General features: G+C 39.3%; 1 protein-coding gene across 15 annotated transcripts in view; it reads left to right on the top strand.

Moving 5' to 3' along the window:
• The window catches only part of TTR (transthyretin), a 1,143,467-nt gene that overhangs the window by 765,420 nt on the left and 356,351 nt on the right, over nucleotides 1–21,696 (top strand). Inside the window, exon 1 of one of the 15 annotated variants that reach the window (XM_050768302.1) lies at nucleotides 11,571–11,574. The exons of the other annotated variants lie outside the window; for them this stretch is intronic. The gene's annotated coding sequence lies outside the window, so the exon portion shown is untranslated. Of the gene's footprint in view, nucleotides 1–11,570; nucleotides 11,575–21,696 lie in introns of those variants that run through there. 15 annotated transcript variants of the gene reach the window in all.

Genomic DNA, 21,696 nt, shown 5'->3' with positions numbered 1-21,696 from the left:
GAGCCATTACAGCCTTTGTTCTTCAAAATATTAGCTTTAAACCACAGATTGGCCTTAAACACTTGTTTTGTTTATAAAATGTAGCTAAAACTTCACTTGTATGTCCAAAAGTTCCTCCCCGTCACATCCAGTTTATCCTTGTGGAATCTCAAATACACTTGTACATATCTAGGTTTCTTGGTTACAACAGCAGTACACTAAATTGGAAATCAGAAGAATTGGTTTATCTAATCTCTTACCAACAGTATGACTTTGAAATTTGTTACACTGTCTTTTGATTTCAGCTTTCTCATCTTTAAATTAGGAAGTTAGAGTATATTGCCTATATAATTCTTTCTTGTCTAATAATTTTTAAATAGTCTTATTTTTACTTTTTTTTGTTGTTAAGAATGCAATTATGTCACCTTAATTTTAGTTATTACTTTGGAGTTTCCCCAGACTAATGAGTCTATAGTACGGTGGTTAAGCTAGCAAGCTCAGGAGGGAAACTGCCTACGTTCAAATTCTTAGTTCAGCACTTTGGCGCTCTGTATATCTTGGGCAAATTACTTTTCTAGGTCTCAGCCCCTATATTTAAACTTCAAATGATAAAATAATATATAATTGTTTTTAAAATAAAAATATAAATTATCTAGTATAGTCTATAAAAGCTCAATAGAGGCCGAGGCGGGCGGATCACAAGGTCAGGAGATCGAGACCACGGTGAAACCCCGTCTCTACTAAAAATACAAAAAATGAGCCGGGCGCAGTGGCAGGCACTTGTAGTCCCAGCTACTCGGGAGGCTGAGGCAGGAGAACGGCGTGAACCCAGGAGGCAGAGCTTGCAGTGAGCCAGGATCGCGCCACTGCACTCCAGCTTGGGCTACAGAGCGAGACTCCGTCTCAAAAAAAAAAAAAAAAAAAAAAAAAAAAAAACTCAATAGAGGTAAAATTGGTTGAAAACATCGGCTGATAATCAAACCAAGGGCAAGCATATGACTGCTCGCTAATTGAAGATAGCAGTGGAAGAAGGTTGACTGACATTTGTACATGTCCCAGTTTAACATCTGTAAGCTTAATATCTGGGAAGTTTTAAGAATTCACGTAATGGGGAAAAAAAAAAAAACAAGACTACACCTTGATACCAGACTTTTGGAAAGGGATTGCCCTTACCAAGAAAAAGTGTATTGAACCTGGTATTCTTGGATCAATAATTTAAAGTCGCTGGCTAAAGAAAATTGGCCACAAGTCCTAAATGACAGTTCATATTTTCCTCCATTTTATATCTCAGTTTTTACAACCTTTGCTGAATAGAACATTTATTTCTGCTTGATGAAGTGTGCTTTAGTCTGATTGTAAAGAGAATAATAAAAGAATTGAGAAAAGGAAAAGGGAGTGACATTGATAAATTTTAGCCAATTTAAAAACTAGAAAGTGTATGGTCACAGAGCATTCTTATTTATTTGATCAGCTATGCCCCAAAAATATGAATTTAACATACTCCCTAGGTTACTCTAGTATGTTTTCAGGTTTAAAAACTACTGCTAGATTATGCATGCAGGTCATAACCGTGTTCTAAAGACTAACTGAAATGTAGTTTTGAAAATGTCCATAGTTGATTATTATAAAGTTGAGCTTAATAGGAATACAAAGTTCACAGAAGCCAGCAAATACACTCCCAAAGTTCAGAATGATGAAGTGTGGATAAAACTATAGAATGAATCTTAATGTAGTCTCAGATCCCCTGTGTTAGATGAGGAATTATTTCTAGGCTTTTTAATCCTCCCTCACAGTTAAGAATTCGTAAGTGTCCTAACTCCTAGGCTTCTTCCAGTCCCCCAGGCAACTTTTAACCTAACACTGCAGGATTAATGATACTTCCTTCAGTAGCAATTCTGATTTTGATCCAAAACCGAGGTTCTGATAATAGCTCCGGCCCTTTCCATTAAGGTCCCAGCCACTCTAGAATTGATGACATGGTTTCATTCATGCCACTTCCTACCCTTGCCCATTAAAACCTCAAAAACTCATACTAAATCCCAGCCCAGTGGATGGCTCTAGCTTCCTAGAGGCAGACTGCATTGACATTGGCAGTCAGCTTGCCTGCATGCTCTCCATATTATCAACTGCTCTTGGATCCCATGACTGCGCTTTCCAGTCCAACAACTTGATTCAATTCCCAGTCTCCATATTTGCAGACTCATGATGCTGGCCAAGTTGTTTTTAACTCTATGAGCTCCAGGTTCCTCAACTGAGAAATATTAGTAGCAATAATTTTATCACAAGCAATAAAGATTAAATATGATTATATATTAACTGAAATGATAAGTATGGTAGCAGGTGCATAAATGCTACTAATTCATTCTCTAACAGAAAACATATTGAAACATTGTGCTTCCTTAATTAATACACCACTCTACCTTCCTTTGGCTCTATTCTTCTCTGTTCAAAATTACTTTATTAAAGTATGATTATTATAATCTTTTAGATCTGTGTTTCCTACTCTTTTTCATATCATGGCACATATCTAAAGTGATTATATTTAAACAGAAAAATAGGACAAGTGAATGAAATTGAAATAGCTGAATAAGAGATATAATCACAGAATCTCCAGCTTTCTCAAGCCTGTCCCGGAGGCCCTGAGAGCTACATTAATCATTTATCAACCTATCTGTAATTTATCATTTATCACAGTTAGGAAACTTTGCTTTGTTCAACATGTTCTGCCAATAGACAAATGTATTAATCCATTTTCATGCTGCTGATAAAGACATACCCAAGACCATGGAGAAAAAGAGGTTTAATTGGACTTGCAGTTCCAATGGCTGGGAAGGCCTCAGAATCATGGTGGAAGGCGAAAGGCACTTCTTACATGGCAATGGCAAGAGAAAAATGAGGAAGATGCAAAAGCAGAAACCCCTGATAAAACCATCAGATCTCAAGAGACTTATTCACTACCACAAGAACAGTATGGAGGAAACCACTCCCATGAATCAAATTATCTCCCACTGGATCCCTCTCACAACACATGGGAATTATGGGAGCACAATTCAAGATGAGATTTGGGTGAGGACACAACCAAACCATATCATTTCATCCCTGGCCCCTCCAAATCTCATCTCCTCATATTTCAAAGCCAACCATGCCTTCCCAACAGTACTCTAAAGTCATTTCAGCATTAAAAGTCCACAATTCAAAGTCTCATCTGAGACAAGGCAAGTCCCTTCTGCCTATGAGCCTGTATAATCAAAAGCAAACTAGTTACTTCCTAGATACAATGGGGATACATGTTTGGGTAAATACAGCCATTCCAAATAGGAGAAATTGACCAAAACAAAGGAGTTACAGGGCCCATGCAAGTCTGAAATCCAGTGGGACAGTCAAATTCTAAAGCTCCAAAATGATTTCCTTTGACTCTATGTCTCATATCCAGGTCATGCTGATGCAAGAGGTAGATTCCTATAGTCTTGGGCAGCTTCTACCCTGTGGCTTTGCAGGGTATAGCCCCCCTCCTGGCTGCTTTCACAGGCTGGCGTTGAGTGTCAGTGGCTTTCCTGGGTGCACGGTGCAAGCTGTTGGTGGATCTACCATTCTGGGGTCTGGAGGACGGTGGCCCTCTTCTCAAAGCTCCACTAAGCAGTGCCCCAGTAGGGACTCTGTGTGGGGGCTCTGACCCCACATTTCCCTTCTGCACTGTCCTAGCAGAGGTTCTCCATGAGGGCCCCACCCCTGCAGCAAATTTTGCCTGGGCATCCAGGCATTTTGATACATCTTCTGAAATGTAAGTGGAGGTTCCCAAACCTCAATTCTTGACTTCTGTGCACCCGCAGCCTCGACACCATGTGGAAACTGCCAATGTTTGAGACTTGTGCCCTCTGAAATCATGGTCTGAGCTGTACCTCGGCCCCTTACAGCAATGGTTGGAGTGGCTGGGATGCAGGGAACTAAGTCCCTAGGCTGTACACAGCATGGGGACTGTGGGCCAGGTCCATGAAACAAAACCATTCTTTCCTCCTAGGTTTCCCAGTCTGTGGTGGGAGGGGCTGCCATGAACACCTATGACATGCCCTGGAGACATTTTCCCCATTGTCTTCAGCTCCTTGTTACTTATGCAAATTTATGCAGCCAGCTTGAATTTCCCTGTAAAAAAATGTTTTTTTCTTTTCTACTGCATTGTCAGGCTGCAAATTTTCTGAACTTCTATGCTCTGTTTCCCTTTTAAAATAGAATGTTTTTAATGGTAACCAAGTAACCTTTTGAATGCTTTACTGCTTAGAAATTTATTCTGCCAGATACCTTAAACCATCTGTCCCAAGTTCAAAGTTCCACAAATCTCTAGGGCAGGGGCCGAATGCCGCTAGTCTCTTTACTAAAACGTTAATAACAAGAGTCACCTTTGCTCCAGTTCCCAAAAAGTTCCTCATCTCCGTCTGAGACCACCTCAGCCTGGACTTTATTGTTCACATCACTATCAGCATTTTTGTCAAAGCCATTCAACAAGTCTTTAGGAGGTTCCAAAGTTTCCCACATTTTCCTGTCTTCTTCTGAGCCCTCCAAAGCGTTCCAACCTCTGCCTGATACCCAGTTCCAAAGTCGCTTCCACATTTTTAACTATCTTTTCAGTAACACCCCACTCTACTAGTACCAATTTACTGTATTACTATTTTCATGCTGCTGATAAAGACATACCCAAGCCTGGGATGAAAAAGAAGTTTAATTGGGGCTGGGCGCGGTGGCTCAAGCCTGTAATCCAGCACTTTGGGAGGCCCAGACGGGCGGATCACGAGGTCAGGAAATCGAGACCATCCTGGCTAAAATGGTGAAACCCCGTCTCTACTAAGAAATACAAAAAACTAGCCAGGCGAGGTGACGGGCCCCTGTAGTCTCAGGGGGAGGCTGAGGCAGGAGAATGGCGTAAACCCGGGAGGCGGAGCTTGCAGTGAGCCGAGATTGTGCCACTGCACTCCAGCCTGGGCGACAGAGTGAGACTCCGTCTCAAAAAACAAAAAACAAAAAAGAAGTTTAATTGGACTTACAGTTCCAATGACTGGGAAGGCCAAAGAATCATGGCGGGAGGTGAAAGTTCCTTCTTACATGGCGGCAGTAAGAGAAAAATGAGGAAGATGCAAAAGCAGAAACCCCTGATAAATCTATCAGATCTCGTGAGACTTATTAACTACCATGAGAACAGTATGAGGGAAACCACCCCCATGATTCAAATTATCTCCTACCAGGTCCCTCCCACAACACGTGGGAATTATGGGACTACAGTTCAAGATGAGATTCAGGTGGGAACACAGAGCCAAACCAAATCAATAGACTTTCTTCCAGTACCTACAAGTATGTCTTTTTCCTATTATCTGCCATACTCAAGAAGATTGCTCTCTTTCCTGACTATTCCTGTTGGTCCATTATAGATTAATAAAAATTTCTCAAGAAAAGACTCTTTAAATAAGACATCAGTTCTTTACCAATCACACTGCTTTGTGTATCACAAATAGAGAGTATTTTTAAAAAACTTAGCCTTAGAAAAAGGAAAATAATAATCAATATCGCTTGTATACTAATGCCCTGCATAAAGGATTGACATTAGGAAGATGATAACTTGAAAGCCCTGAGCTCTCCTTTCCCCTGTAAACATTTGAGTGAATAGCAATTCTCATCAATTCCCTTCGTAAGAAACCAAGTAAGAGGCTTCTGCACACTAGGCAAGCACAAAACTAGCCACATCAAAACTGGTAAGAAATTTCAAGTCACGCTGTCACCATAATCCTTCCCCCAGGCACAATGCCATAAAATTGGTATGAAACACCCAGTTCCTAGCTTGTCCCTGGGAAGGAAGAGAAATGACTAGACTGGATGTCCAATATTCTGATTTTTGGGGGGCTGTCCAAGTGGCTGCTTTTATCTTATCTGTCTCAGAGTACTTATAGGACCCAGCACACTCTGGATCGTTGAGGGCTGCTTGGAATAATGACAACAGAGAAAGCACTCACCATACCTTTTCCTCAAGCTCAGCACAGAGGAAGCAGGAAAAAACAAACAAACAAAACACTATATCTCAGTTTCTCACTGGCGGAAAAAGGATAAAATCATATATTCAAAATTCCAACTTTTCTGAGGTCCTATGAGGGACAGACTTGCCCATCTTAGGGCATTAACCAGCCCAAGCAACCTCTAGATGCCTAGAGGCCTTTGAGGACAAAGATGGAAGTTTGAACTAGCATGTAAGTTAGAGAAGTGAAGGTTTAAGATGCCCCCAGAACCCCTGGACAGGATGACTGGTGAGGGTCTCCTTCTAAACAAGGCCATTGGATGAAGATTGAGAGAAAGGCTGCTTTTCCTAATGTGCAGCTGCCAGCACAAAGAGTTAAGCAAAATGAAGAAACAAGGATGCACGGCCCAAAGAAAAGAAGATAGAGTTCCAGAAATCAAACCTAAGGAAACAGAGTTACATGAACTGCTCAACAGAGAATTTCAAATAACCATCATAAAGATTCTAAATGAGCTCAGGAGAACACACATGAAGAAAGTGAGAATTTCAGCAAAGCAGTAGGAAATATACGGAAGAATCAAGAAGAACCGGAACTGAAGAACATAACTGAACTGAAAAATTCAATACAAGGGTTCAACAGTAGACTAGATTAAGCAGAAGAAAGAATCAGTGTACTCAACTATAGGTCATTTGATATTATCAAGTCAAAGGGGCAAAAAAAAAAAAAAAAGAATAAAAAAGAGTAAAGAAAGTTTGAGGGACTTATGGGACAGTATCAAGCAGACAAACATGTATTAAGGGAGCTTCAGAACAAGAAGAGAAAAAAAGGGTCAGAAAGCACATTCAAAAAAATGATAGATGAACGCCATCATTTAAAAATAAAAAATAAAAAAAATAGATGTTAGCATGGATGTGGTGAAAAGGAAACACTTTTACACTGCTGGTGGAAACAGCAGTGTACAATTGTATACAATACAAGCCCCAGTGCCCTGGTCACAGACGGGTACTGGTCTGTGGCCTGTTAGGAACTCGACCACACAGCAGGAGGTGAGCAGCAGGCAAACAAGTGAAGCTTCATTTGTATTTACAGTCTTTCCCCATCACTCGTATTACTACCTGAACTTGGCCTCCTGTCAGATCAGCAGCAACACTGGATTCTCATAGTGGCTCAAACCCTACTGTGAACTGTGCATGCGAGAGATCTAGGTTGCGTGTTCCTTATGAGAGTCTACTGCCTGATGATCTGTCACTGTCTCCCATCACCCCCAGATGGGACCATGTAGTTGCAGAAAAACAAGCTCAGAGCTCCTACTGATTCTACATTATGGTAAGTTGTATAATTTTTTCATTATATGTTAATATTACAATGTAATAATAATAGAAATAAAGTGCACAATATATGTAACACACTTGAATTATCCCCAAACCATACCCACCACCCACCACCCCATCCGTGGAAAAACCGTCTTCCACGAAACTGGTCCTTGGTGCCAAAAAGGTTGCGGACCCCTGATTTAAATCATAAATCGTCTAGATTGTTTCTTACCACAGCATAATGTCACCCATTCTGATGTGTACACATTCTCTAAAAGGTATTACAAACATATTATTTAAACCTCTTTGCCGGCCAGGCGTGGTGGCTCACATCTGTAATCTCAGCACTTTGAGAGGCCGAGGTAGGTGGATCACTTGAAATCAGGAGTTCGAGACCAGCCTGGCCAATATGGTGAAACCCTGTCTCTACTCAAAATACAAAAATTAGTTGGGCATGGTGGTGGACGCCTGTAATCCCAGCTACTTGGGAGGCTGAGGCATGAGAAACGCTTGAACCTGGAAGGCAAAGGTTGCAGAGAGCCAAGATTGTGCCACTGCACTCCAGCCTGGATGATAGAGAGAGACTCAGTCTCAAAAAACAAACACAAAAACAAAAAACCTCTTTGCCTATATTTGCTTAATCCTATAGCATATTTATGTATACAGGTTTATTTCTTTTTAATGCTCAGTAGTATTCACTTATATAGAATTGAATACAATTGAATACTACTGACCATCAAAAAGGAATAAACTTGTATATAATTGAATGTGTGTGTGTGTGTATACAGCATATTTTGCTTAGTCACTCACTACTCGTTGGATAATTGAATTGCTTCCAGTTTTTTGAATATTACAAAAAATGCATTTAGAGATATTTTCATATTTTTCTTTTTTTTTTTTTTCTTTTTGAGACAAGGTATTGCTCTGTTGCTCAGGTTGGATTGCAGTGGTTTGATCTTGGCTCACTGCAACCTCGGTCTCCAGGCTCAGGCAATCCCCCCACCTCAGCATCCCTACTAGCTGAGTAGCTGGGACTACAGGTGCATCCCACCACATAGGGCTAATTTTAGTATTTTTTGTAGAGACAGAGTTTGTCATGTTGCCCAGGCTGGTCTCGAACTCCTGGACCCAAGCAATCCGCCTGCCTTAGCCTCCCAAAGTGCTGGGATAACAGGTGTGAGCCACCGCACTCAGTCAATATTTACATATTTTTCAACTCCAGAATTTCCACTTTGTTTTTTTTAGTAGATTATTTTTCTTTATTAATAGTTCCCCCTTTTTAGCAATTGCCACCACATTTCCCTTAGTTCTTTGGACATGTGTATACTGATATATTAAGTTATTCGAAGATATTTATCATATCTAATTAGAAATTTTTGTCTGCTAAATCCAACATTTAGACCCACTCAGAGACAGTTTTCATTGGCTGTTTTTTACACTAAGTACAGTTTACGTTGTCCTATTTGTGTTTTCTTGCATGTTTTATACCTTTTTGTAGAAAACTAGAGAATTCAGATAATCTATTGTAGCAACTCTGGATTATCACTTCCTTTTTCTCTGAGGGTTTTTTTTTTTTTTTGGCGGGGGGTGGCTTTTGTTGTTGTTTAGCTACTTGTTGTTTTGAAGTAACATATCTGCATCAAATCTGAGGAGTGTAGAAGCCCCATAATGTGCAGCTCTTGATGCCTCTGCTTAACTGTTTTATTGTTTTTATTTTTTAACCTGGTCTCTTAGAAGTGACCCCTGGTTTTGCGTAATTAAATGGTTTGTCAATGATTGAACAAAAGTTGTGTTCAAAAACAGTGGGCCTATAAGGCTTCCACCCTCTGCTGGTGGATCTGTGTTTAGTTTGGGCAGTTTTCAAGTCAGCGTGGCCTTTTGTTGTTATTGTTGGCCCTCACGCCTCCACCATTCATGCGCACAGGCTCCCAGGCAGCCAGGCATGCATGGAATGTTTATCAAGTCCCTCAATTGCTATCTCCCTGCTAAATATCTTGCTAGTCTTACATTCTGCTATTTGCCCTAACCAGGACCATAACCTCATGCTGCAGGCTCTTCGTGTTCACTGCTGGGTGAGATTTTTCCATCCTCTACTCCAAATAAAATCAGCCCCCTCCAGCAGCGAACGTGCTGGTTTTCATGGCCAGCTGGCCCTGGTTGATCTACTGCATCATCTGAGCTGGGGCAAGCCAGTGGACAACTTCAGGCAAGAATGCCACAGACTTCCACTGTTTTCTCTAAAATTCAGTAGTTTTTTGGGAATAGTTATCTCTTAATTTGTTGTTTGCCTTTTGTAGATTTCCAGAGCCTTTTTGTTTTTAACTGTTTTTATCAGTTTCATAGTTGTTTTTTGGAGAGATGATTTGTTGATCCTTTCAGTCCTATATAGCTGGCAGTCCTGCCTATTTTCCCACCTTTCACAACACTTATATGCATATATATATTCAATCCTTCAGGGTACTCAGCAGAATAAAGGGTGAATAGAGGGCACTTTATTTAACAGGATCCAACTTTCATAAAAGGTAGTTGGGGACTGGGCACCCTGGCTCGAACCTGTAATCCCAACACTTTGGGAGCCTGAGGCGGGTAAATCTCTTGAGCTCGAGAGTTTGGGACCAGCCTGGCAACATGGCAAAACCCCGTTTCTAATATATGTGTGCGTGTGTGTGTGTGTGTGTGTGTGTGTGTGTGTGTGTGTGTGTGTGAGCCAGGGAGGTCGAGGCTATAGTGAGCTATGTTCACACCACTGCACTCCAGCCTGGGGGACAGAGCAAGATCCTGTCTCAAAAAAAAAAAAAAGGTAGTTAGGATTTTTAAAAAGTATCATTTTTTTCTTTTCTCATAACAGTAGCCCTATAAGCATTTCTGGTATAGAAAAACCAAGTAGACTTGGCTATATAAGACATATTTTTTCCTTTTTATTTATAAATAATGAAAGAACAACAACATATACAACAGCTCAGATCCACAGTAGCATTTTATCTAGTCCATCATTACCTCCATCGAGAAACAGTTTCTTTACTTAACTTCCAAAATACTTCTGCTTCTGTGACTTCACTATTCTTTCTCTCCTCCTGGCCTCTGAATTTTGTGCACACTACCAGTAAGTACTGGGCTCTCTTCTATTTATTTTCTACATACAGACATATTTGGTGATCATGTCTCATCTCTCAGATTTAAACACCATCTTTAAACTAATGAGACCCAGTTATGCAACTGCTTACTTGACACCTCTACTTGGATCTCCAACAGACAAAATTTAAAATATCTAAAACAAAACTCGTAGTTTAAGACTACACTCCAGATTTGCTCCTCTCCCAATCTTCCCGTTCATCTAATTTTTCTGGTCAAAAACCTAGAATTCACCTGAGTTGACTCTGCTCCCTTTCACTCTACAGCTAATTCATGGGCATGTCCTAAGGGGCTCATAATTCAAATGTATCCAGAATATGAGCTCCCCTCACTGCCACCATTCTAGACTAAGCCACCTTCATCACTCATCTGGGCTCTTGCAATAGCCTCCGAAGTGTTCTTTCTGCTCCAACATAGGCAGGTCTCTTTTTGAAAATGTAAATGAAATCTTATCATTACTTGGCTCAATTGTTCTTGCAGAATAAAATTCAAGCTTTGCACTATGTACTGGTCTGGCCTGTGCTCTCTGGCTTATTTCACTCCAGTCATCTTGTTTCTTTCACATTCCACATCTTTCAACCTCAGGCCCTTTGCCTTTTACTTATCTTTAAAACAAGTGAGGCAGAAATTGTAACCAGTCACTTGGCTCACATTGCATTGGCAAGAATGCCATCACATCACATTGTCATCTGCAGAGGACTCAGAGAAATGTAACGTCTGCCAAGGAAGTCATATGATCAACTTAAATTCTATTACTACAGCACAGGAGAGAATGGAATTTGGTGGACAGTTAGCAGTTTCTCACACAATATTTGGCTCTAGTCACCCAACTGTTTAGATGTAAATTTCCTTCCTTCCACAAATAGAACATACTTGTTCCCTTTCCAAAGAAGGCAAGCCAAAGTCTAATTCAGTTATTTCATCCAGCTCAAAGTTCAGGATCACTAGTTGGAACACCGTCCTCTCCATCAGATCAATATGTTATCTCCCTCCAGTTCCCATCCCCCAAATAAACAGTAGCAGAGCAGGAATAGGATAAATGCAATATAAGGCACAATTTGGAAAAGGAAAGCATGAGAAGCACACTAGAGAGAATGATCTAGAGCAGTTATCACTGTGCTCGGCAGGAGTCATTCATCTGTCTGCTCTGGGGGGCGAGTGGTTTCTTGGTTGACGCGTCTGACTGTCCCTGGTTCTACTCTCTGAGAGGAACTCCTTTGTCTATAGTCATTGTGGCCTCTGATCTTGCCTTCTGGGCACTTATTTTATGTCTTTTACATGAATATCAGAGCGTATGCATTCGTTGAAGACTACTTCATGCCTCCCAATTTTGCTTTTTCAAATTATGCTGTTGGCTAATTTGGTAACACAATCCATTGAAAACACAGCAACTGCAGGGTTTTTTATTTTCTTATAATCAATTGCATGTTTCAATAACCATACCCCATTTTTTTTTAAATTTAGTTTTAAGTGTTTCTGTTTTCTGACTTCTGTACTGTAACTATCTGTGTTAGGCTGTTCTTGCATTGCTGTAAAGAAATACCCGGCTGGGCGCGGTGGCTCACACCTATAATCCCAGCACTTTGGGAGGCCCAGGTGGGTGGATCACTTGAGGTCAGGGGTTCAAGACCAGTCTGGCCAACATGGTGAAACCCCGTCTCTACAAAAATACGAAAATTAGCCAGGTGTGGTGGTACATGCCTGTAATGCCAGCTACTTGGAGGCTGAGGCACAAGAATCACTTGAACCCGGGAGGCGGAGGTTGCAGTGAGCCAAGATGGCGCCACTGCACTCTGGACTGGGTGACAGAGTGAGGCTCTGCCTCAAAAAAAAAAAAAAAAAAAAGAAAAAGAAAAAGAAATACCTGAAACCGGGGAATTTATAAAGAAAAGAGGTTTAATTGACTCATGGTTCTGCAGACTATATAGGAAGCGTGGTGCTGGGCATCAGCTTGGCATCTGGTAGGGCCTCAGGGGTCTTTTACTCATGGTGAAAGGCAAATTCGAAGCAGCAGTGAGATTTGGGGGTTGGAACCACACACTTTTAAGCAACTAGATCTCACGAGAACTCACTATCAGGAAGACAGCACGAACTCATGAGGGATCCACCTCCATGATCCAAACACCCCCACTAGAGCCCACCTTCAGCATTGGGGATTACATTTCAACATGAGACTTAGAGGGAACAACATCCAAACCACATCACCATCTTCTCACACTGTCTTTCTGGAAATTTCTAATCACTTCACCTAGAGGAACAAGCTCGGTGGGAAATGTGCTTGTCTTGCAAATCATCACATGTAATATTTTTACCAAATGTTTTCAACATATGACTGAAGGTAACCATATTTCCAGCCTACTATATTTTGTCTCTGCTGTATGTTAGTTCATTTTCAAGCCAAAAACCACATCATTTCTGTTTTTTGTGATGTCTATCTGCGTCCCACTTTCAATACCAATTTCTTCAACATTATGTCAAAAAGCTAAGCTTCAGTAATAAAGAGATCCCAAAATATAGTCACTTCACAAAATAAACATTCATTTGTTTCATATATAACCTAATAGTCCCCAGATGAGCAGTTCAGGGTTCCAAGGTGACTCTGCTCCGCATAGCCATCCAGGAATCCAGATCCCTCCCCCCCGCCTTTTTTTTTTTTCAGCATCTCAGACTTTCTTCTTAACTTTATGGTCAAAGTTGGTCAGTGAACATATTTGTGTTCAGCTTGAAGAATAGGAAAATCAAGGCCAGCAATTTTCCTTTAAATTGTGGCAGAAATTTTACGTATCACTGCTGCTCATACTGTACTGGTGAGAACTTCATCACATGGCCACAACCAGGCAGTCTCTAACTTCGTGTGTGCAGAACATTATTCCTAGCATGTAAGCGGACTGTGATAACATTTTATTGGTGATAAGTGATTACAACAAGACCACAAGGTAGATTATGTTGCATTTGAGGTATTCTAATAAAGGTATCTTAAGTCAAATATACCTATTATATTTATATAATTACAGGACAAGAGTGAGTGGCTAGTTTCCTTCTGACTCAGTTGTGTCTTATAGGTTTTTGTTTGTTTGTTTGTTTGTTTTTACTTTTTTTTTTTTTACTTTTTTTACAATAGAGTCTATCTATTTGCCTGTTTGGACAGTCACATATGAGAACTTTTATGAGCATAAAGAATCCCCCTTTTAAGAATTTCCTGGAATAAGATAAAAAATATTATGGTATCTCTATAGGCCAAAGAGAAAATGAAACTTGGAAATGTATAAAAAATAATAATAACAAAAAAGTGTAGAAAAGAATTCTAGCTCAAGTTCCTTAACTGAAATCTACAGTTTGACTGTGAGATAAAGCTACCTCCGAATGTTAATTCACTTCCCCAACATTACAAAACACCATACTGCTTATAAGCTTGTGAGAATTAAGATACTCTTGCAGTGGAGTCCACAATAAATAACAATTCATTGCATGAAATATGAAATATTATGTACTTTTTTGATTGTTGTGAAATTGTTATCAATTTTGCTTTATTTTTAACTTCTTTTAGATTTTTGGTTATACAATGACCCCATGCTATAATTCCCAAGTATGACTCAGTCATGAGTCCATAAAAAAAAAAAAGGCAGGATAATCATCCAGGTAGCCTCCTGTTTCAACCAAGTAGAATTAACAATGCTTTGTTTAAACAAGTCTCATTTTCAGTAGTGAAAGACGGTCTTTTCTGTTCAGTGAGTCATACCCAACCAAAGACATGCCAGAATGACGCAGTGACTACATAGAAATAATACAGGCTGTGTCTTACCTCTCTGAGAAGGAAAAACGCAACCTATGTTGGTTAAATAAGTTTTTGATTAGGTGAGACATTCAATTGCCAAATGAATACAAATTTCTTCAAAATACATTTAATAGTTTATTTTCTAATTACATATGTAGCCTTATTCTGTTGAGTTCAATTTGATAGAATGTCAAATTCAGAGAGGTTCACAAGTTTATAGTTCTTATGAAATGTCAGATTACAAGTAGGGTTGTTTTAAAACTCAAGGGAAGTAACACATTTTTTAAAAGAATTGAGCCTACTGATTTCTTAAGAGATTCAATTTTTAAAAACTTTCATACATCAGAATCTTGGCCAGGCATGGTGGTTCGCGCATATAATCCCAGCACTTTGGGAGGCAGAAGCGGGCGAATCACCTGAGGTCAGGAGTTCAAGACCAGCCTGGCCAACATGGCAAAACCCCGTCTCTACTAAAATCACAAAAAAATGAACCGGACATGGTAGTATGCGCCTGTAGTCCCAGCTACTCAGGAGGCTGAGGCACAGCTTAAACCTAGGAGGTAGAGGTTGCAGTGAACTGAAATCATGCCACTGCACTCTAGCCTGGGTGACAGAGTGAGACTCTGTCTCAAAACAAAGCAAAGCAAACAAAAAACTTCACCTAACAAGAGTTGGCAAAAAGATCAGTAATGAAGTAAAATGTATCTGACCTGTTAAGTCAACGTCATGAAATCAACAAACTTAAAGCTCATGCAATTCATGCTTTGGATTTTATATCTTCCTTCAGAAACTGTTTACTTTCAGTTTTCACACTTTTAAGTGTTTTGTTAAATCACTTTCTAATCCAGTGATGATTAGAAACAGTCGAATAGGAAAGAGAGTTAAGCACATTGCATATAAATAAAATGATGATTATTCATAATGTTGATCCTGAATTATTAACAAGAGGAGAAATTATATTAAGAGAATGCAATGTACCTTTTCAAGATTTTCATCTAATATTTTTTATTTTAATTTTTGATTTCTATCTGAAAATTGATCCTGACTGAAACCTCCTCTTTTCATATACCGTATCCCTGTATGTTAAAATTCTCTCTTGCAAATAATCAAATTGTCAAAAAATGTAACTAAAAAAAATTCTTTTCCATTATATTCATGCAATAAATTTAAAAACTGAAACCTAGAATATTAGCCTGTGAACCTAAGGTTGTATAATTAAACTATTACCTTATGGAATAAAACTGTATAATTAGGTGTTTAATAATGGGTGTTACGGCCGTATTATTAACACCAATCATAGTCTTTCTATTTCACTGTTATTTCCACAAGACTCTGTTAGTCAATTTAATCTTTATTCCTACTAGAAAAAAACACACACACACACACTGAAGATTAAAAGAGAGAGAGAACAAAGGTAGTCTGCAAACTGCCTGCTCTCTAGCCCCTATCTTTTATGCCGAGTTATGAAGGCAAGGAAGAGGGTAGTGGGAACAATCCACATAGATTAGGTCTCTGTCTTTGGCTTACATTAAAATCATCTGGAGAGTTTATTGAAATAGACCACTGAGCCAAAACTCCGGAGTTTCTGGGTCCCAGGCCTGAGAAATCTGTATCCTAAGCAGCGATGCTCCCCACACACCATAGCACCGGATGGCTGGGTAGCAGAGGTCTCCTGAGCCTGTGCACAGTGCACCAGGGTCACATCTGCCTGGGATGGTACGTAGCCAGGATGCACGAGCCAGCCAACCCAGTCTTCTCCAGCTGATGGCCGTCTGATTGGTCAGTGCCCATGTCAAATGGGTTGCTAAATATTTTTTATATCACCCCGTGCTTACTCTGAATGCTTCAGTAAGAAAACTATTAAAATTTGCAACATCCAGGTAAACAAAAATTAGTTACTAGATGGAGGATAGCAGCCTTATAGATTTTTTTTCATGGAGAGGGGTAGAATTTATAGCAGATAGGTTAATAAAAATTCAACATGAGTAAAACATCTGTTTATCATGTAAAGTAGTTTCAAGCCACCTCAAAAAATATATCCTTTTAAGTGGAAGTAATATCCTTGCTGTAATCCACATCCCCTAGGTCTATTTCCTTATGAGATTCTATTCCAGCTCTTCCTGTGTAGATGCTCTGTCACTGCCCTTGTAGAGAGCGGTCAGGCCTGGGTCTCTGACAGGAAGAGTTGTCTTAATGGAAGTCAGCGTGTACAGACCCTGCTGAAAATCATGCAACTGGCTGGCCTCAGTGGCTCATGCGTATAATCCCAGCACTTTGGGAAGCCGAGACAGGTGGATTATTTGAGCCCAGGAGTTCCAAACCAGCCTGGGCAACATGGCAAAACCTCATCTCTACAAAAAATACAAAAAAAAAAAAAAAATATATATATATATATATATATATATGGAGAGAGAGCTCCAGGTGTGGTGGTGCATGCCTGTAGTCCCAGCTGAAGTGAGAAGATCATCTGAGCCCGAGAGTTCAAGGTTGCTCTTAGCTGTGATTATGCCACTGCAGTCCATCATGGGTGAGAGAGTGAGACTCTGTTACCAAAAAAAAAAAAAAAAAAAAGCAAGTAAATGAATGAGTTGCAGATTACACCAATAAAAGCAGTTAGATTTGTGGAAGCAATGAACAAATAAACAGCAAAGTAGAATTACAAATGGTGCATGTTTTATTTTCATTTTGTTTTTGGCCATGATTTAGTTCATCTAGAAACAATTTTAAAATCAAGCAGAGATTTCAGCACTTACTCATATTCTTCATGTATTGCTATGAGAACATCTTTTTTCTCCTTAATAATCTTCTCCTTAATAATATTCTATCTACTTTCAGAGAGAACATAAACTTGAGACTGCAATTACTAGAAAACACTGCTATATTTTGCATGGCTACTTTGTGCCCCATGGATGTTATACTTACTGCTTATTCTGAATATGGCAAAAAAAAATGACATAATGAGCAGATTTTTTTCAGGGCAAGACCAACATTTTCCAGCGTGGGCCAGAATGGACAAAGACTGGAGTAATAAATAACCTGTGAAATAGCAGAGGGAAGTCATGGAGATTGGGTTGAAATTTGGCATGGGAATAAAGAGAAAAAGCTTCACATAAGAGGAGCACTTGGCAAGGCTTGGAAACACAGCAGAAAAGAAACAAGAGATCAAAATGATTCCAAGTTTCATGCATGCACAGCTGGAAGAGCTGTGAGGTCACTGAGATGGCTGTCTGCGGCCATCCCACCTGAATGTGCTAGGTGCTGTCTGTGATCAGAGGAGTTGGGAGGTACGAGTGCAGTTTTTTCTTCTGAGTGTGGTTGACCTTGTATTGGGACAGAGTGTGCTGGGGTGACAACATCACCACCAATAGAAAGATGCAAACACAAGAATAGTAGCAAGATAAGAGGGCATGATAGAAAATGTTTTTGTGAATCTTTGGCACAGAAGTGAAAGTTGATACCACAAGCTTGAATGACAATCCCAGAAGTGAAAGAAAAGGTGAACAAAAGAGCAGGGACTGAGTCAATGGGACTGACTATCAACATGACAAATCTCATTTGCTTTGTTTTAAATTGTTCTGCAATCTCATATGGATTTTTTAAAGGAAGGATGAGTTGCTTTTGACCAAAGTCATACAGAACAATTTGTAAATATGGGCTTTTTATAGATAGAAAGGTAAATTGGGTTAGAACTAACACTTTTTTGGTTTTCAGTATTTTCATCTTATTACTAAATATTCAACAGTCACTGAAACAATTTAAAAGAAAGCTTTGGACAAAAGTTTAGGCATTAAATTCCCTGAGAATGAGTATCTTCTAGTTCACATAAATATTTGCAAAAGAATTTTTGTCATTTTCTTGGTCTTCAGTAAGCATCTCTGGTTTTAAAATATCCAGAATGAACATTTCTAGCTCAATATACTTCAAAGAAGGTATTTTGTTAAAAAAAATAGGAATGATTATTAGGGAGAAAATAGATATTCTCCATAGCAATACAAGAAGAATATGAGTGAGAGCTAAAATCTCTGCTTGATTTTAAAATTGTTTCTAGATGAACTAAATTATGGTCAATAACACAATGAAAATGTAATATGCAGCTTTTGAAATTCCAGTTTGCTGTTTATTTGTTCATTGCTTCCACAAGCATAACTATTTTCACCTGTGCAATTGGTAACTCATCCATTTACCTGCACATTCAACAACATTATTAAGGGCCTAAGATGTGCACCAGACACTTTCAGTCACTGCTTCAGGGAGTCTATATTGTTAGAAATGTAAGTGTGAGCAAACTCATTAGGTAAATTCAGATGATTTAAGTAGACTGGTCAAACTATGAAAATATCTACATGACAAAACAAAGTACAAGTATCTGTTCCTTTTTAAAAACATTTTCTTATACTAATTAACATACCTTAGAATTTAAATTAGGCACTTCTATGTGTCCTTTATTGATTTCAACATCACATGTTATTGATAGTGAATACATTGATTTCAACATCACATGTTATTGATAGTGAATACATTTGAGAACTGCACTCAAACACTTGTGTCTATCAAACTTCTGAAACTACTGCAAAAATATGTGCTGCATCTCACTGTCATCAAAATAAAAAAAAAAAAGAATAGCCCTTCTCTGAAAGAAGTTTCATGACCTAATAGTTTGTTCCACCTCCAATGTTCCCCATTGTGCTTACCTCAGAAAACCTCATTTTGATCACATTTTTTTCAGTGTCTATGAATTTCACTATTTGTTGGTGTGTGTGTCCCTCGGTATTTTTAAAAATCATTTTGAATGATAAGTCTTTTTGTTCCTCCATATTATTCTATATTCTGAAGTCATTTTGTAATTATAGCACTTCAACCATCTTTGGCAAGAGAACTCTTGGGGAGGGAGTTAAGGAATAGATAAAATGATGTATGTTTTTTCTGAAAAGAGTATTCAATAGTTGATGAATAGTACAAATTACTTTGGCATCTAATATACCTTTGTTTGTAAGAAAAATAGAATGTGATAATATTTGATAATGGTTTAACTCAGAATAGTCACATTATTTTTGAGGAGCTTGAAATATCTATTCAGACACACATACATTACACACACACACTCTACTCTCCTCCCTTGAAAACACCAGTCTACGTTTTTTCATTTTTGTTTACCAATCAGTGGTGAGAGAATATAAACTAATAGAATATTGGCATAAATAAGCTTGATTTAGGATGTAAAATCTGCTATAATGTTGTGCGCCAATGTCATCTAGTAATGACTTTCGTGTTCACCATCTTCTTGCTTCCAGTAGTGGAAATAGTGACGTATTGGCGTACATGGCAGGAAGAGCATCATTACTTGGGTGCCTAAGCAATGAAACAGCATGAATAACATACTTGACAATTAGAGAGACTGCAAAAATAAATAAAGCATTAAATTCCAAACTAGCAACGGCACTTGAAACAATATACTTGGCATGGTATGACAAAATTATTCTACTGAAACACATTTTAACTGTTGTTCATGAGCTATAAATATCACATTTAAATGGGATAGGTGGGTAGAGCATCCGGTCCATTTAGTGTTTGCAAGGATTGGGAAGCATACCTTACAGATTTGACTGGACGTTAAAAATCTTCAGCTGAGTGCCAGGATGTTCCCATGGCTCCCTCTTCTTTTTGAGTCTTTTCACTCCAGGCCAGGGACCTTTCTGGCATACTCAGATGAAGAAATATGTGAGAGATATTTTTGTGTTTTCTGTGTTCAAAAATTCATATTTGTTTTACTATTGAGAGCCTCTATTAAGGTCAAGTGCAATTATCTCTGGGCACTGAATCTCTGGAGTGTAATTTACCTTTCATTAGAATTTCCCAATTAGACTGGGCGCAGTGGCTCACACCTGTAATCCCAGCACTTTGAGAGGCCGAGGCATCGGATCACCTGAAGTCAGGAGTTTGAGACCAGCCTGGCCAACATAGTGAAACTCTGGCTCTAATAAAAATTAAAAAATTAGCCAAGCGTGGTGGCGGGCACCTGTAATTCCAGCTCTAGGGAGGCTGAGGTAGAAGAATCCCTTGAACCAGGAGGCAGAGGTTGCAATGAGCTGAGATTGTGCCACTGCACTCCAGCCTGGGTGGCAGAGCAGAAAAAAAAGGAAAGAAAGAGAGAAAGAGAGAAAGGAAAGAAAAAGAAAGAAAGAAAGAAAGAAAGAAAGAAAGAAAGAAAGAGAGAGAGAGAGAGAGAGAGAGAGAGAGAGACAGAAAGAAAGAAAGAAAGAAAGAAAGAAAGAAAGAAAGAAAGAAAGAAAGAAAGAAAGAAAGAAAGAGAAAGAGAGAAAGAGAGAGAGAAGGAAGGAAGGAAAGAAGGAAGGAAGGAAAGGAAAGGAAGAAAGAAAGAAAGGAAGGAAGAAAGAAAGAAAGAGAAAGAAAAAGAAAGACAGAAGGGAGGGAGGGAGGAAGAAAGGGAGGAAGGCAGGAAGGGAAAGAAAGAGAGAGAAAAAAAAGAAATTTCCCAATCAGCATCCATTTGGGATGGGTATATTTCAGCTTAACTGTGTAGATAAAGTGTTCTATTTTCTCTCTGTTTTTGAAGAGCCATGCAGCAACCAAGTAAATTACTAGTTACTGTGTGCGGAAGAAGCCTGTAAGGTTGAAAAGTGATTCCAATTTCATCAACTTCCTAATTACTTCCAAAATTGACTCTTCATGTTTGCCACCATATTTGTGTTAGGAATTTGTATATGTCTCATATTAAACTCTGGATTTTAAGAGAAGTAGGAATATAGAAAGACTGTAACCTAGAAGAATTAACTAGACTGTGAAATAAAGATTAGTTGGAACCTCAAAATTCATTTCTTGGGAAAAAAAATGTAACTGAGCACTTGCTACATGCTGGACACTACACTAAGCATACTATATGGATCATCCTCTTTATTTTTGTTTTGTTTTGTTTTGTTTTATTTTGAGACAGGGTCTCACTCTGTTGCTCAGACTGGAGTGCAGCCCCATCACCACTTGCTACAGCCTCAACCTCCTGGGTTCGAGTGATCTTCCCGCTTCAGCCTCCCCAGAAGCTGGGACTATAGGTGCAAACCATCACACTAGGCTCATTTTAAAAAAGAATTTTTTTGGGTCAGGTGCAGTGGCTCATGCCTGTAATCCCAGCACTTTGGGAGGTGGATGGATCACGAGGTCAGGAGTTCGAGACCAACCTAGCCAACATGGTGAAACCCCGTCTCTACTAAAAAGACAAAAAATTAGCTGGGTGTGGAGGTGCACACCTGTAGTCCCAGCTACTCAGGAGGCTGAGGCAGGAGAATAGCTTGAACCCAGGAGGCGGAGGTTGCAGTGAGCCAAAATCGTGCCATTGCACTCCAGCCTGGGCAACTGGGAGAGACTCCATCTCAAAAAAAAGAATTTTTTTTAGAGATGAGTTCTCACTATGTCACCCAGGCTGGTCACAAACTCCTGGGCTCAAGTGATCCTCCTGCTTCAGCCTTCCAAAGTGCTGGGATTACAG

This window comes from Macaca thibetana, chromosome 18 (assembly GCF_024542745.1).
Source record: "Macaca thibetana thibetana isolate TM-01 chromosome 18, ASM2454274v1, whole genome shotgun sequence".
In the NCBI taxonomy this organism is placed as follows: Eukaryota; Metazoa; Chordata; class Mammalia; order Primates; family Cercopithecidae; genus Macaca; species Macaca thibetana.
Note: the sequence above shows the minus strand (reverse complement) of the source record. Positions and strands in the feature narration are given on the sequence as shown.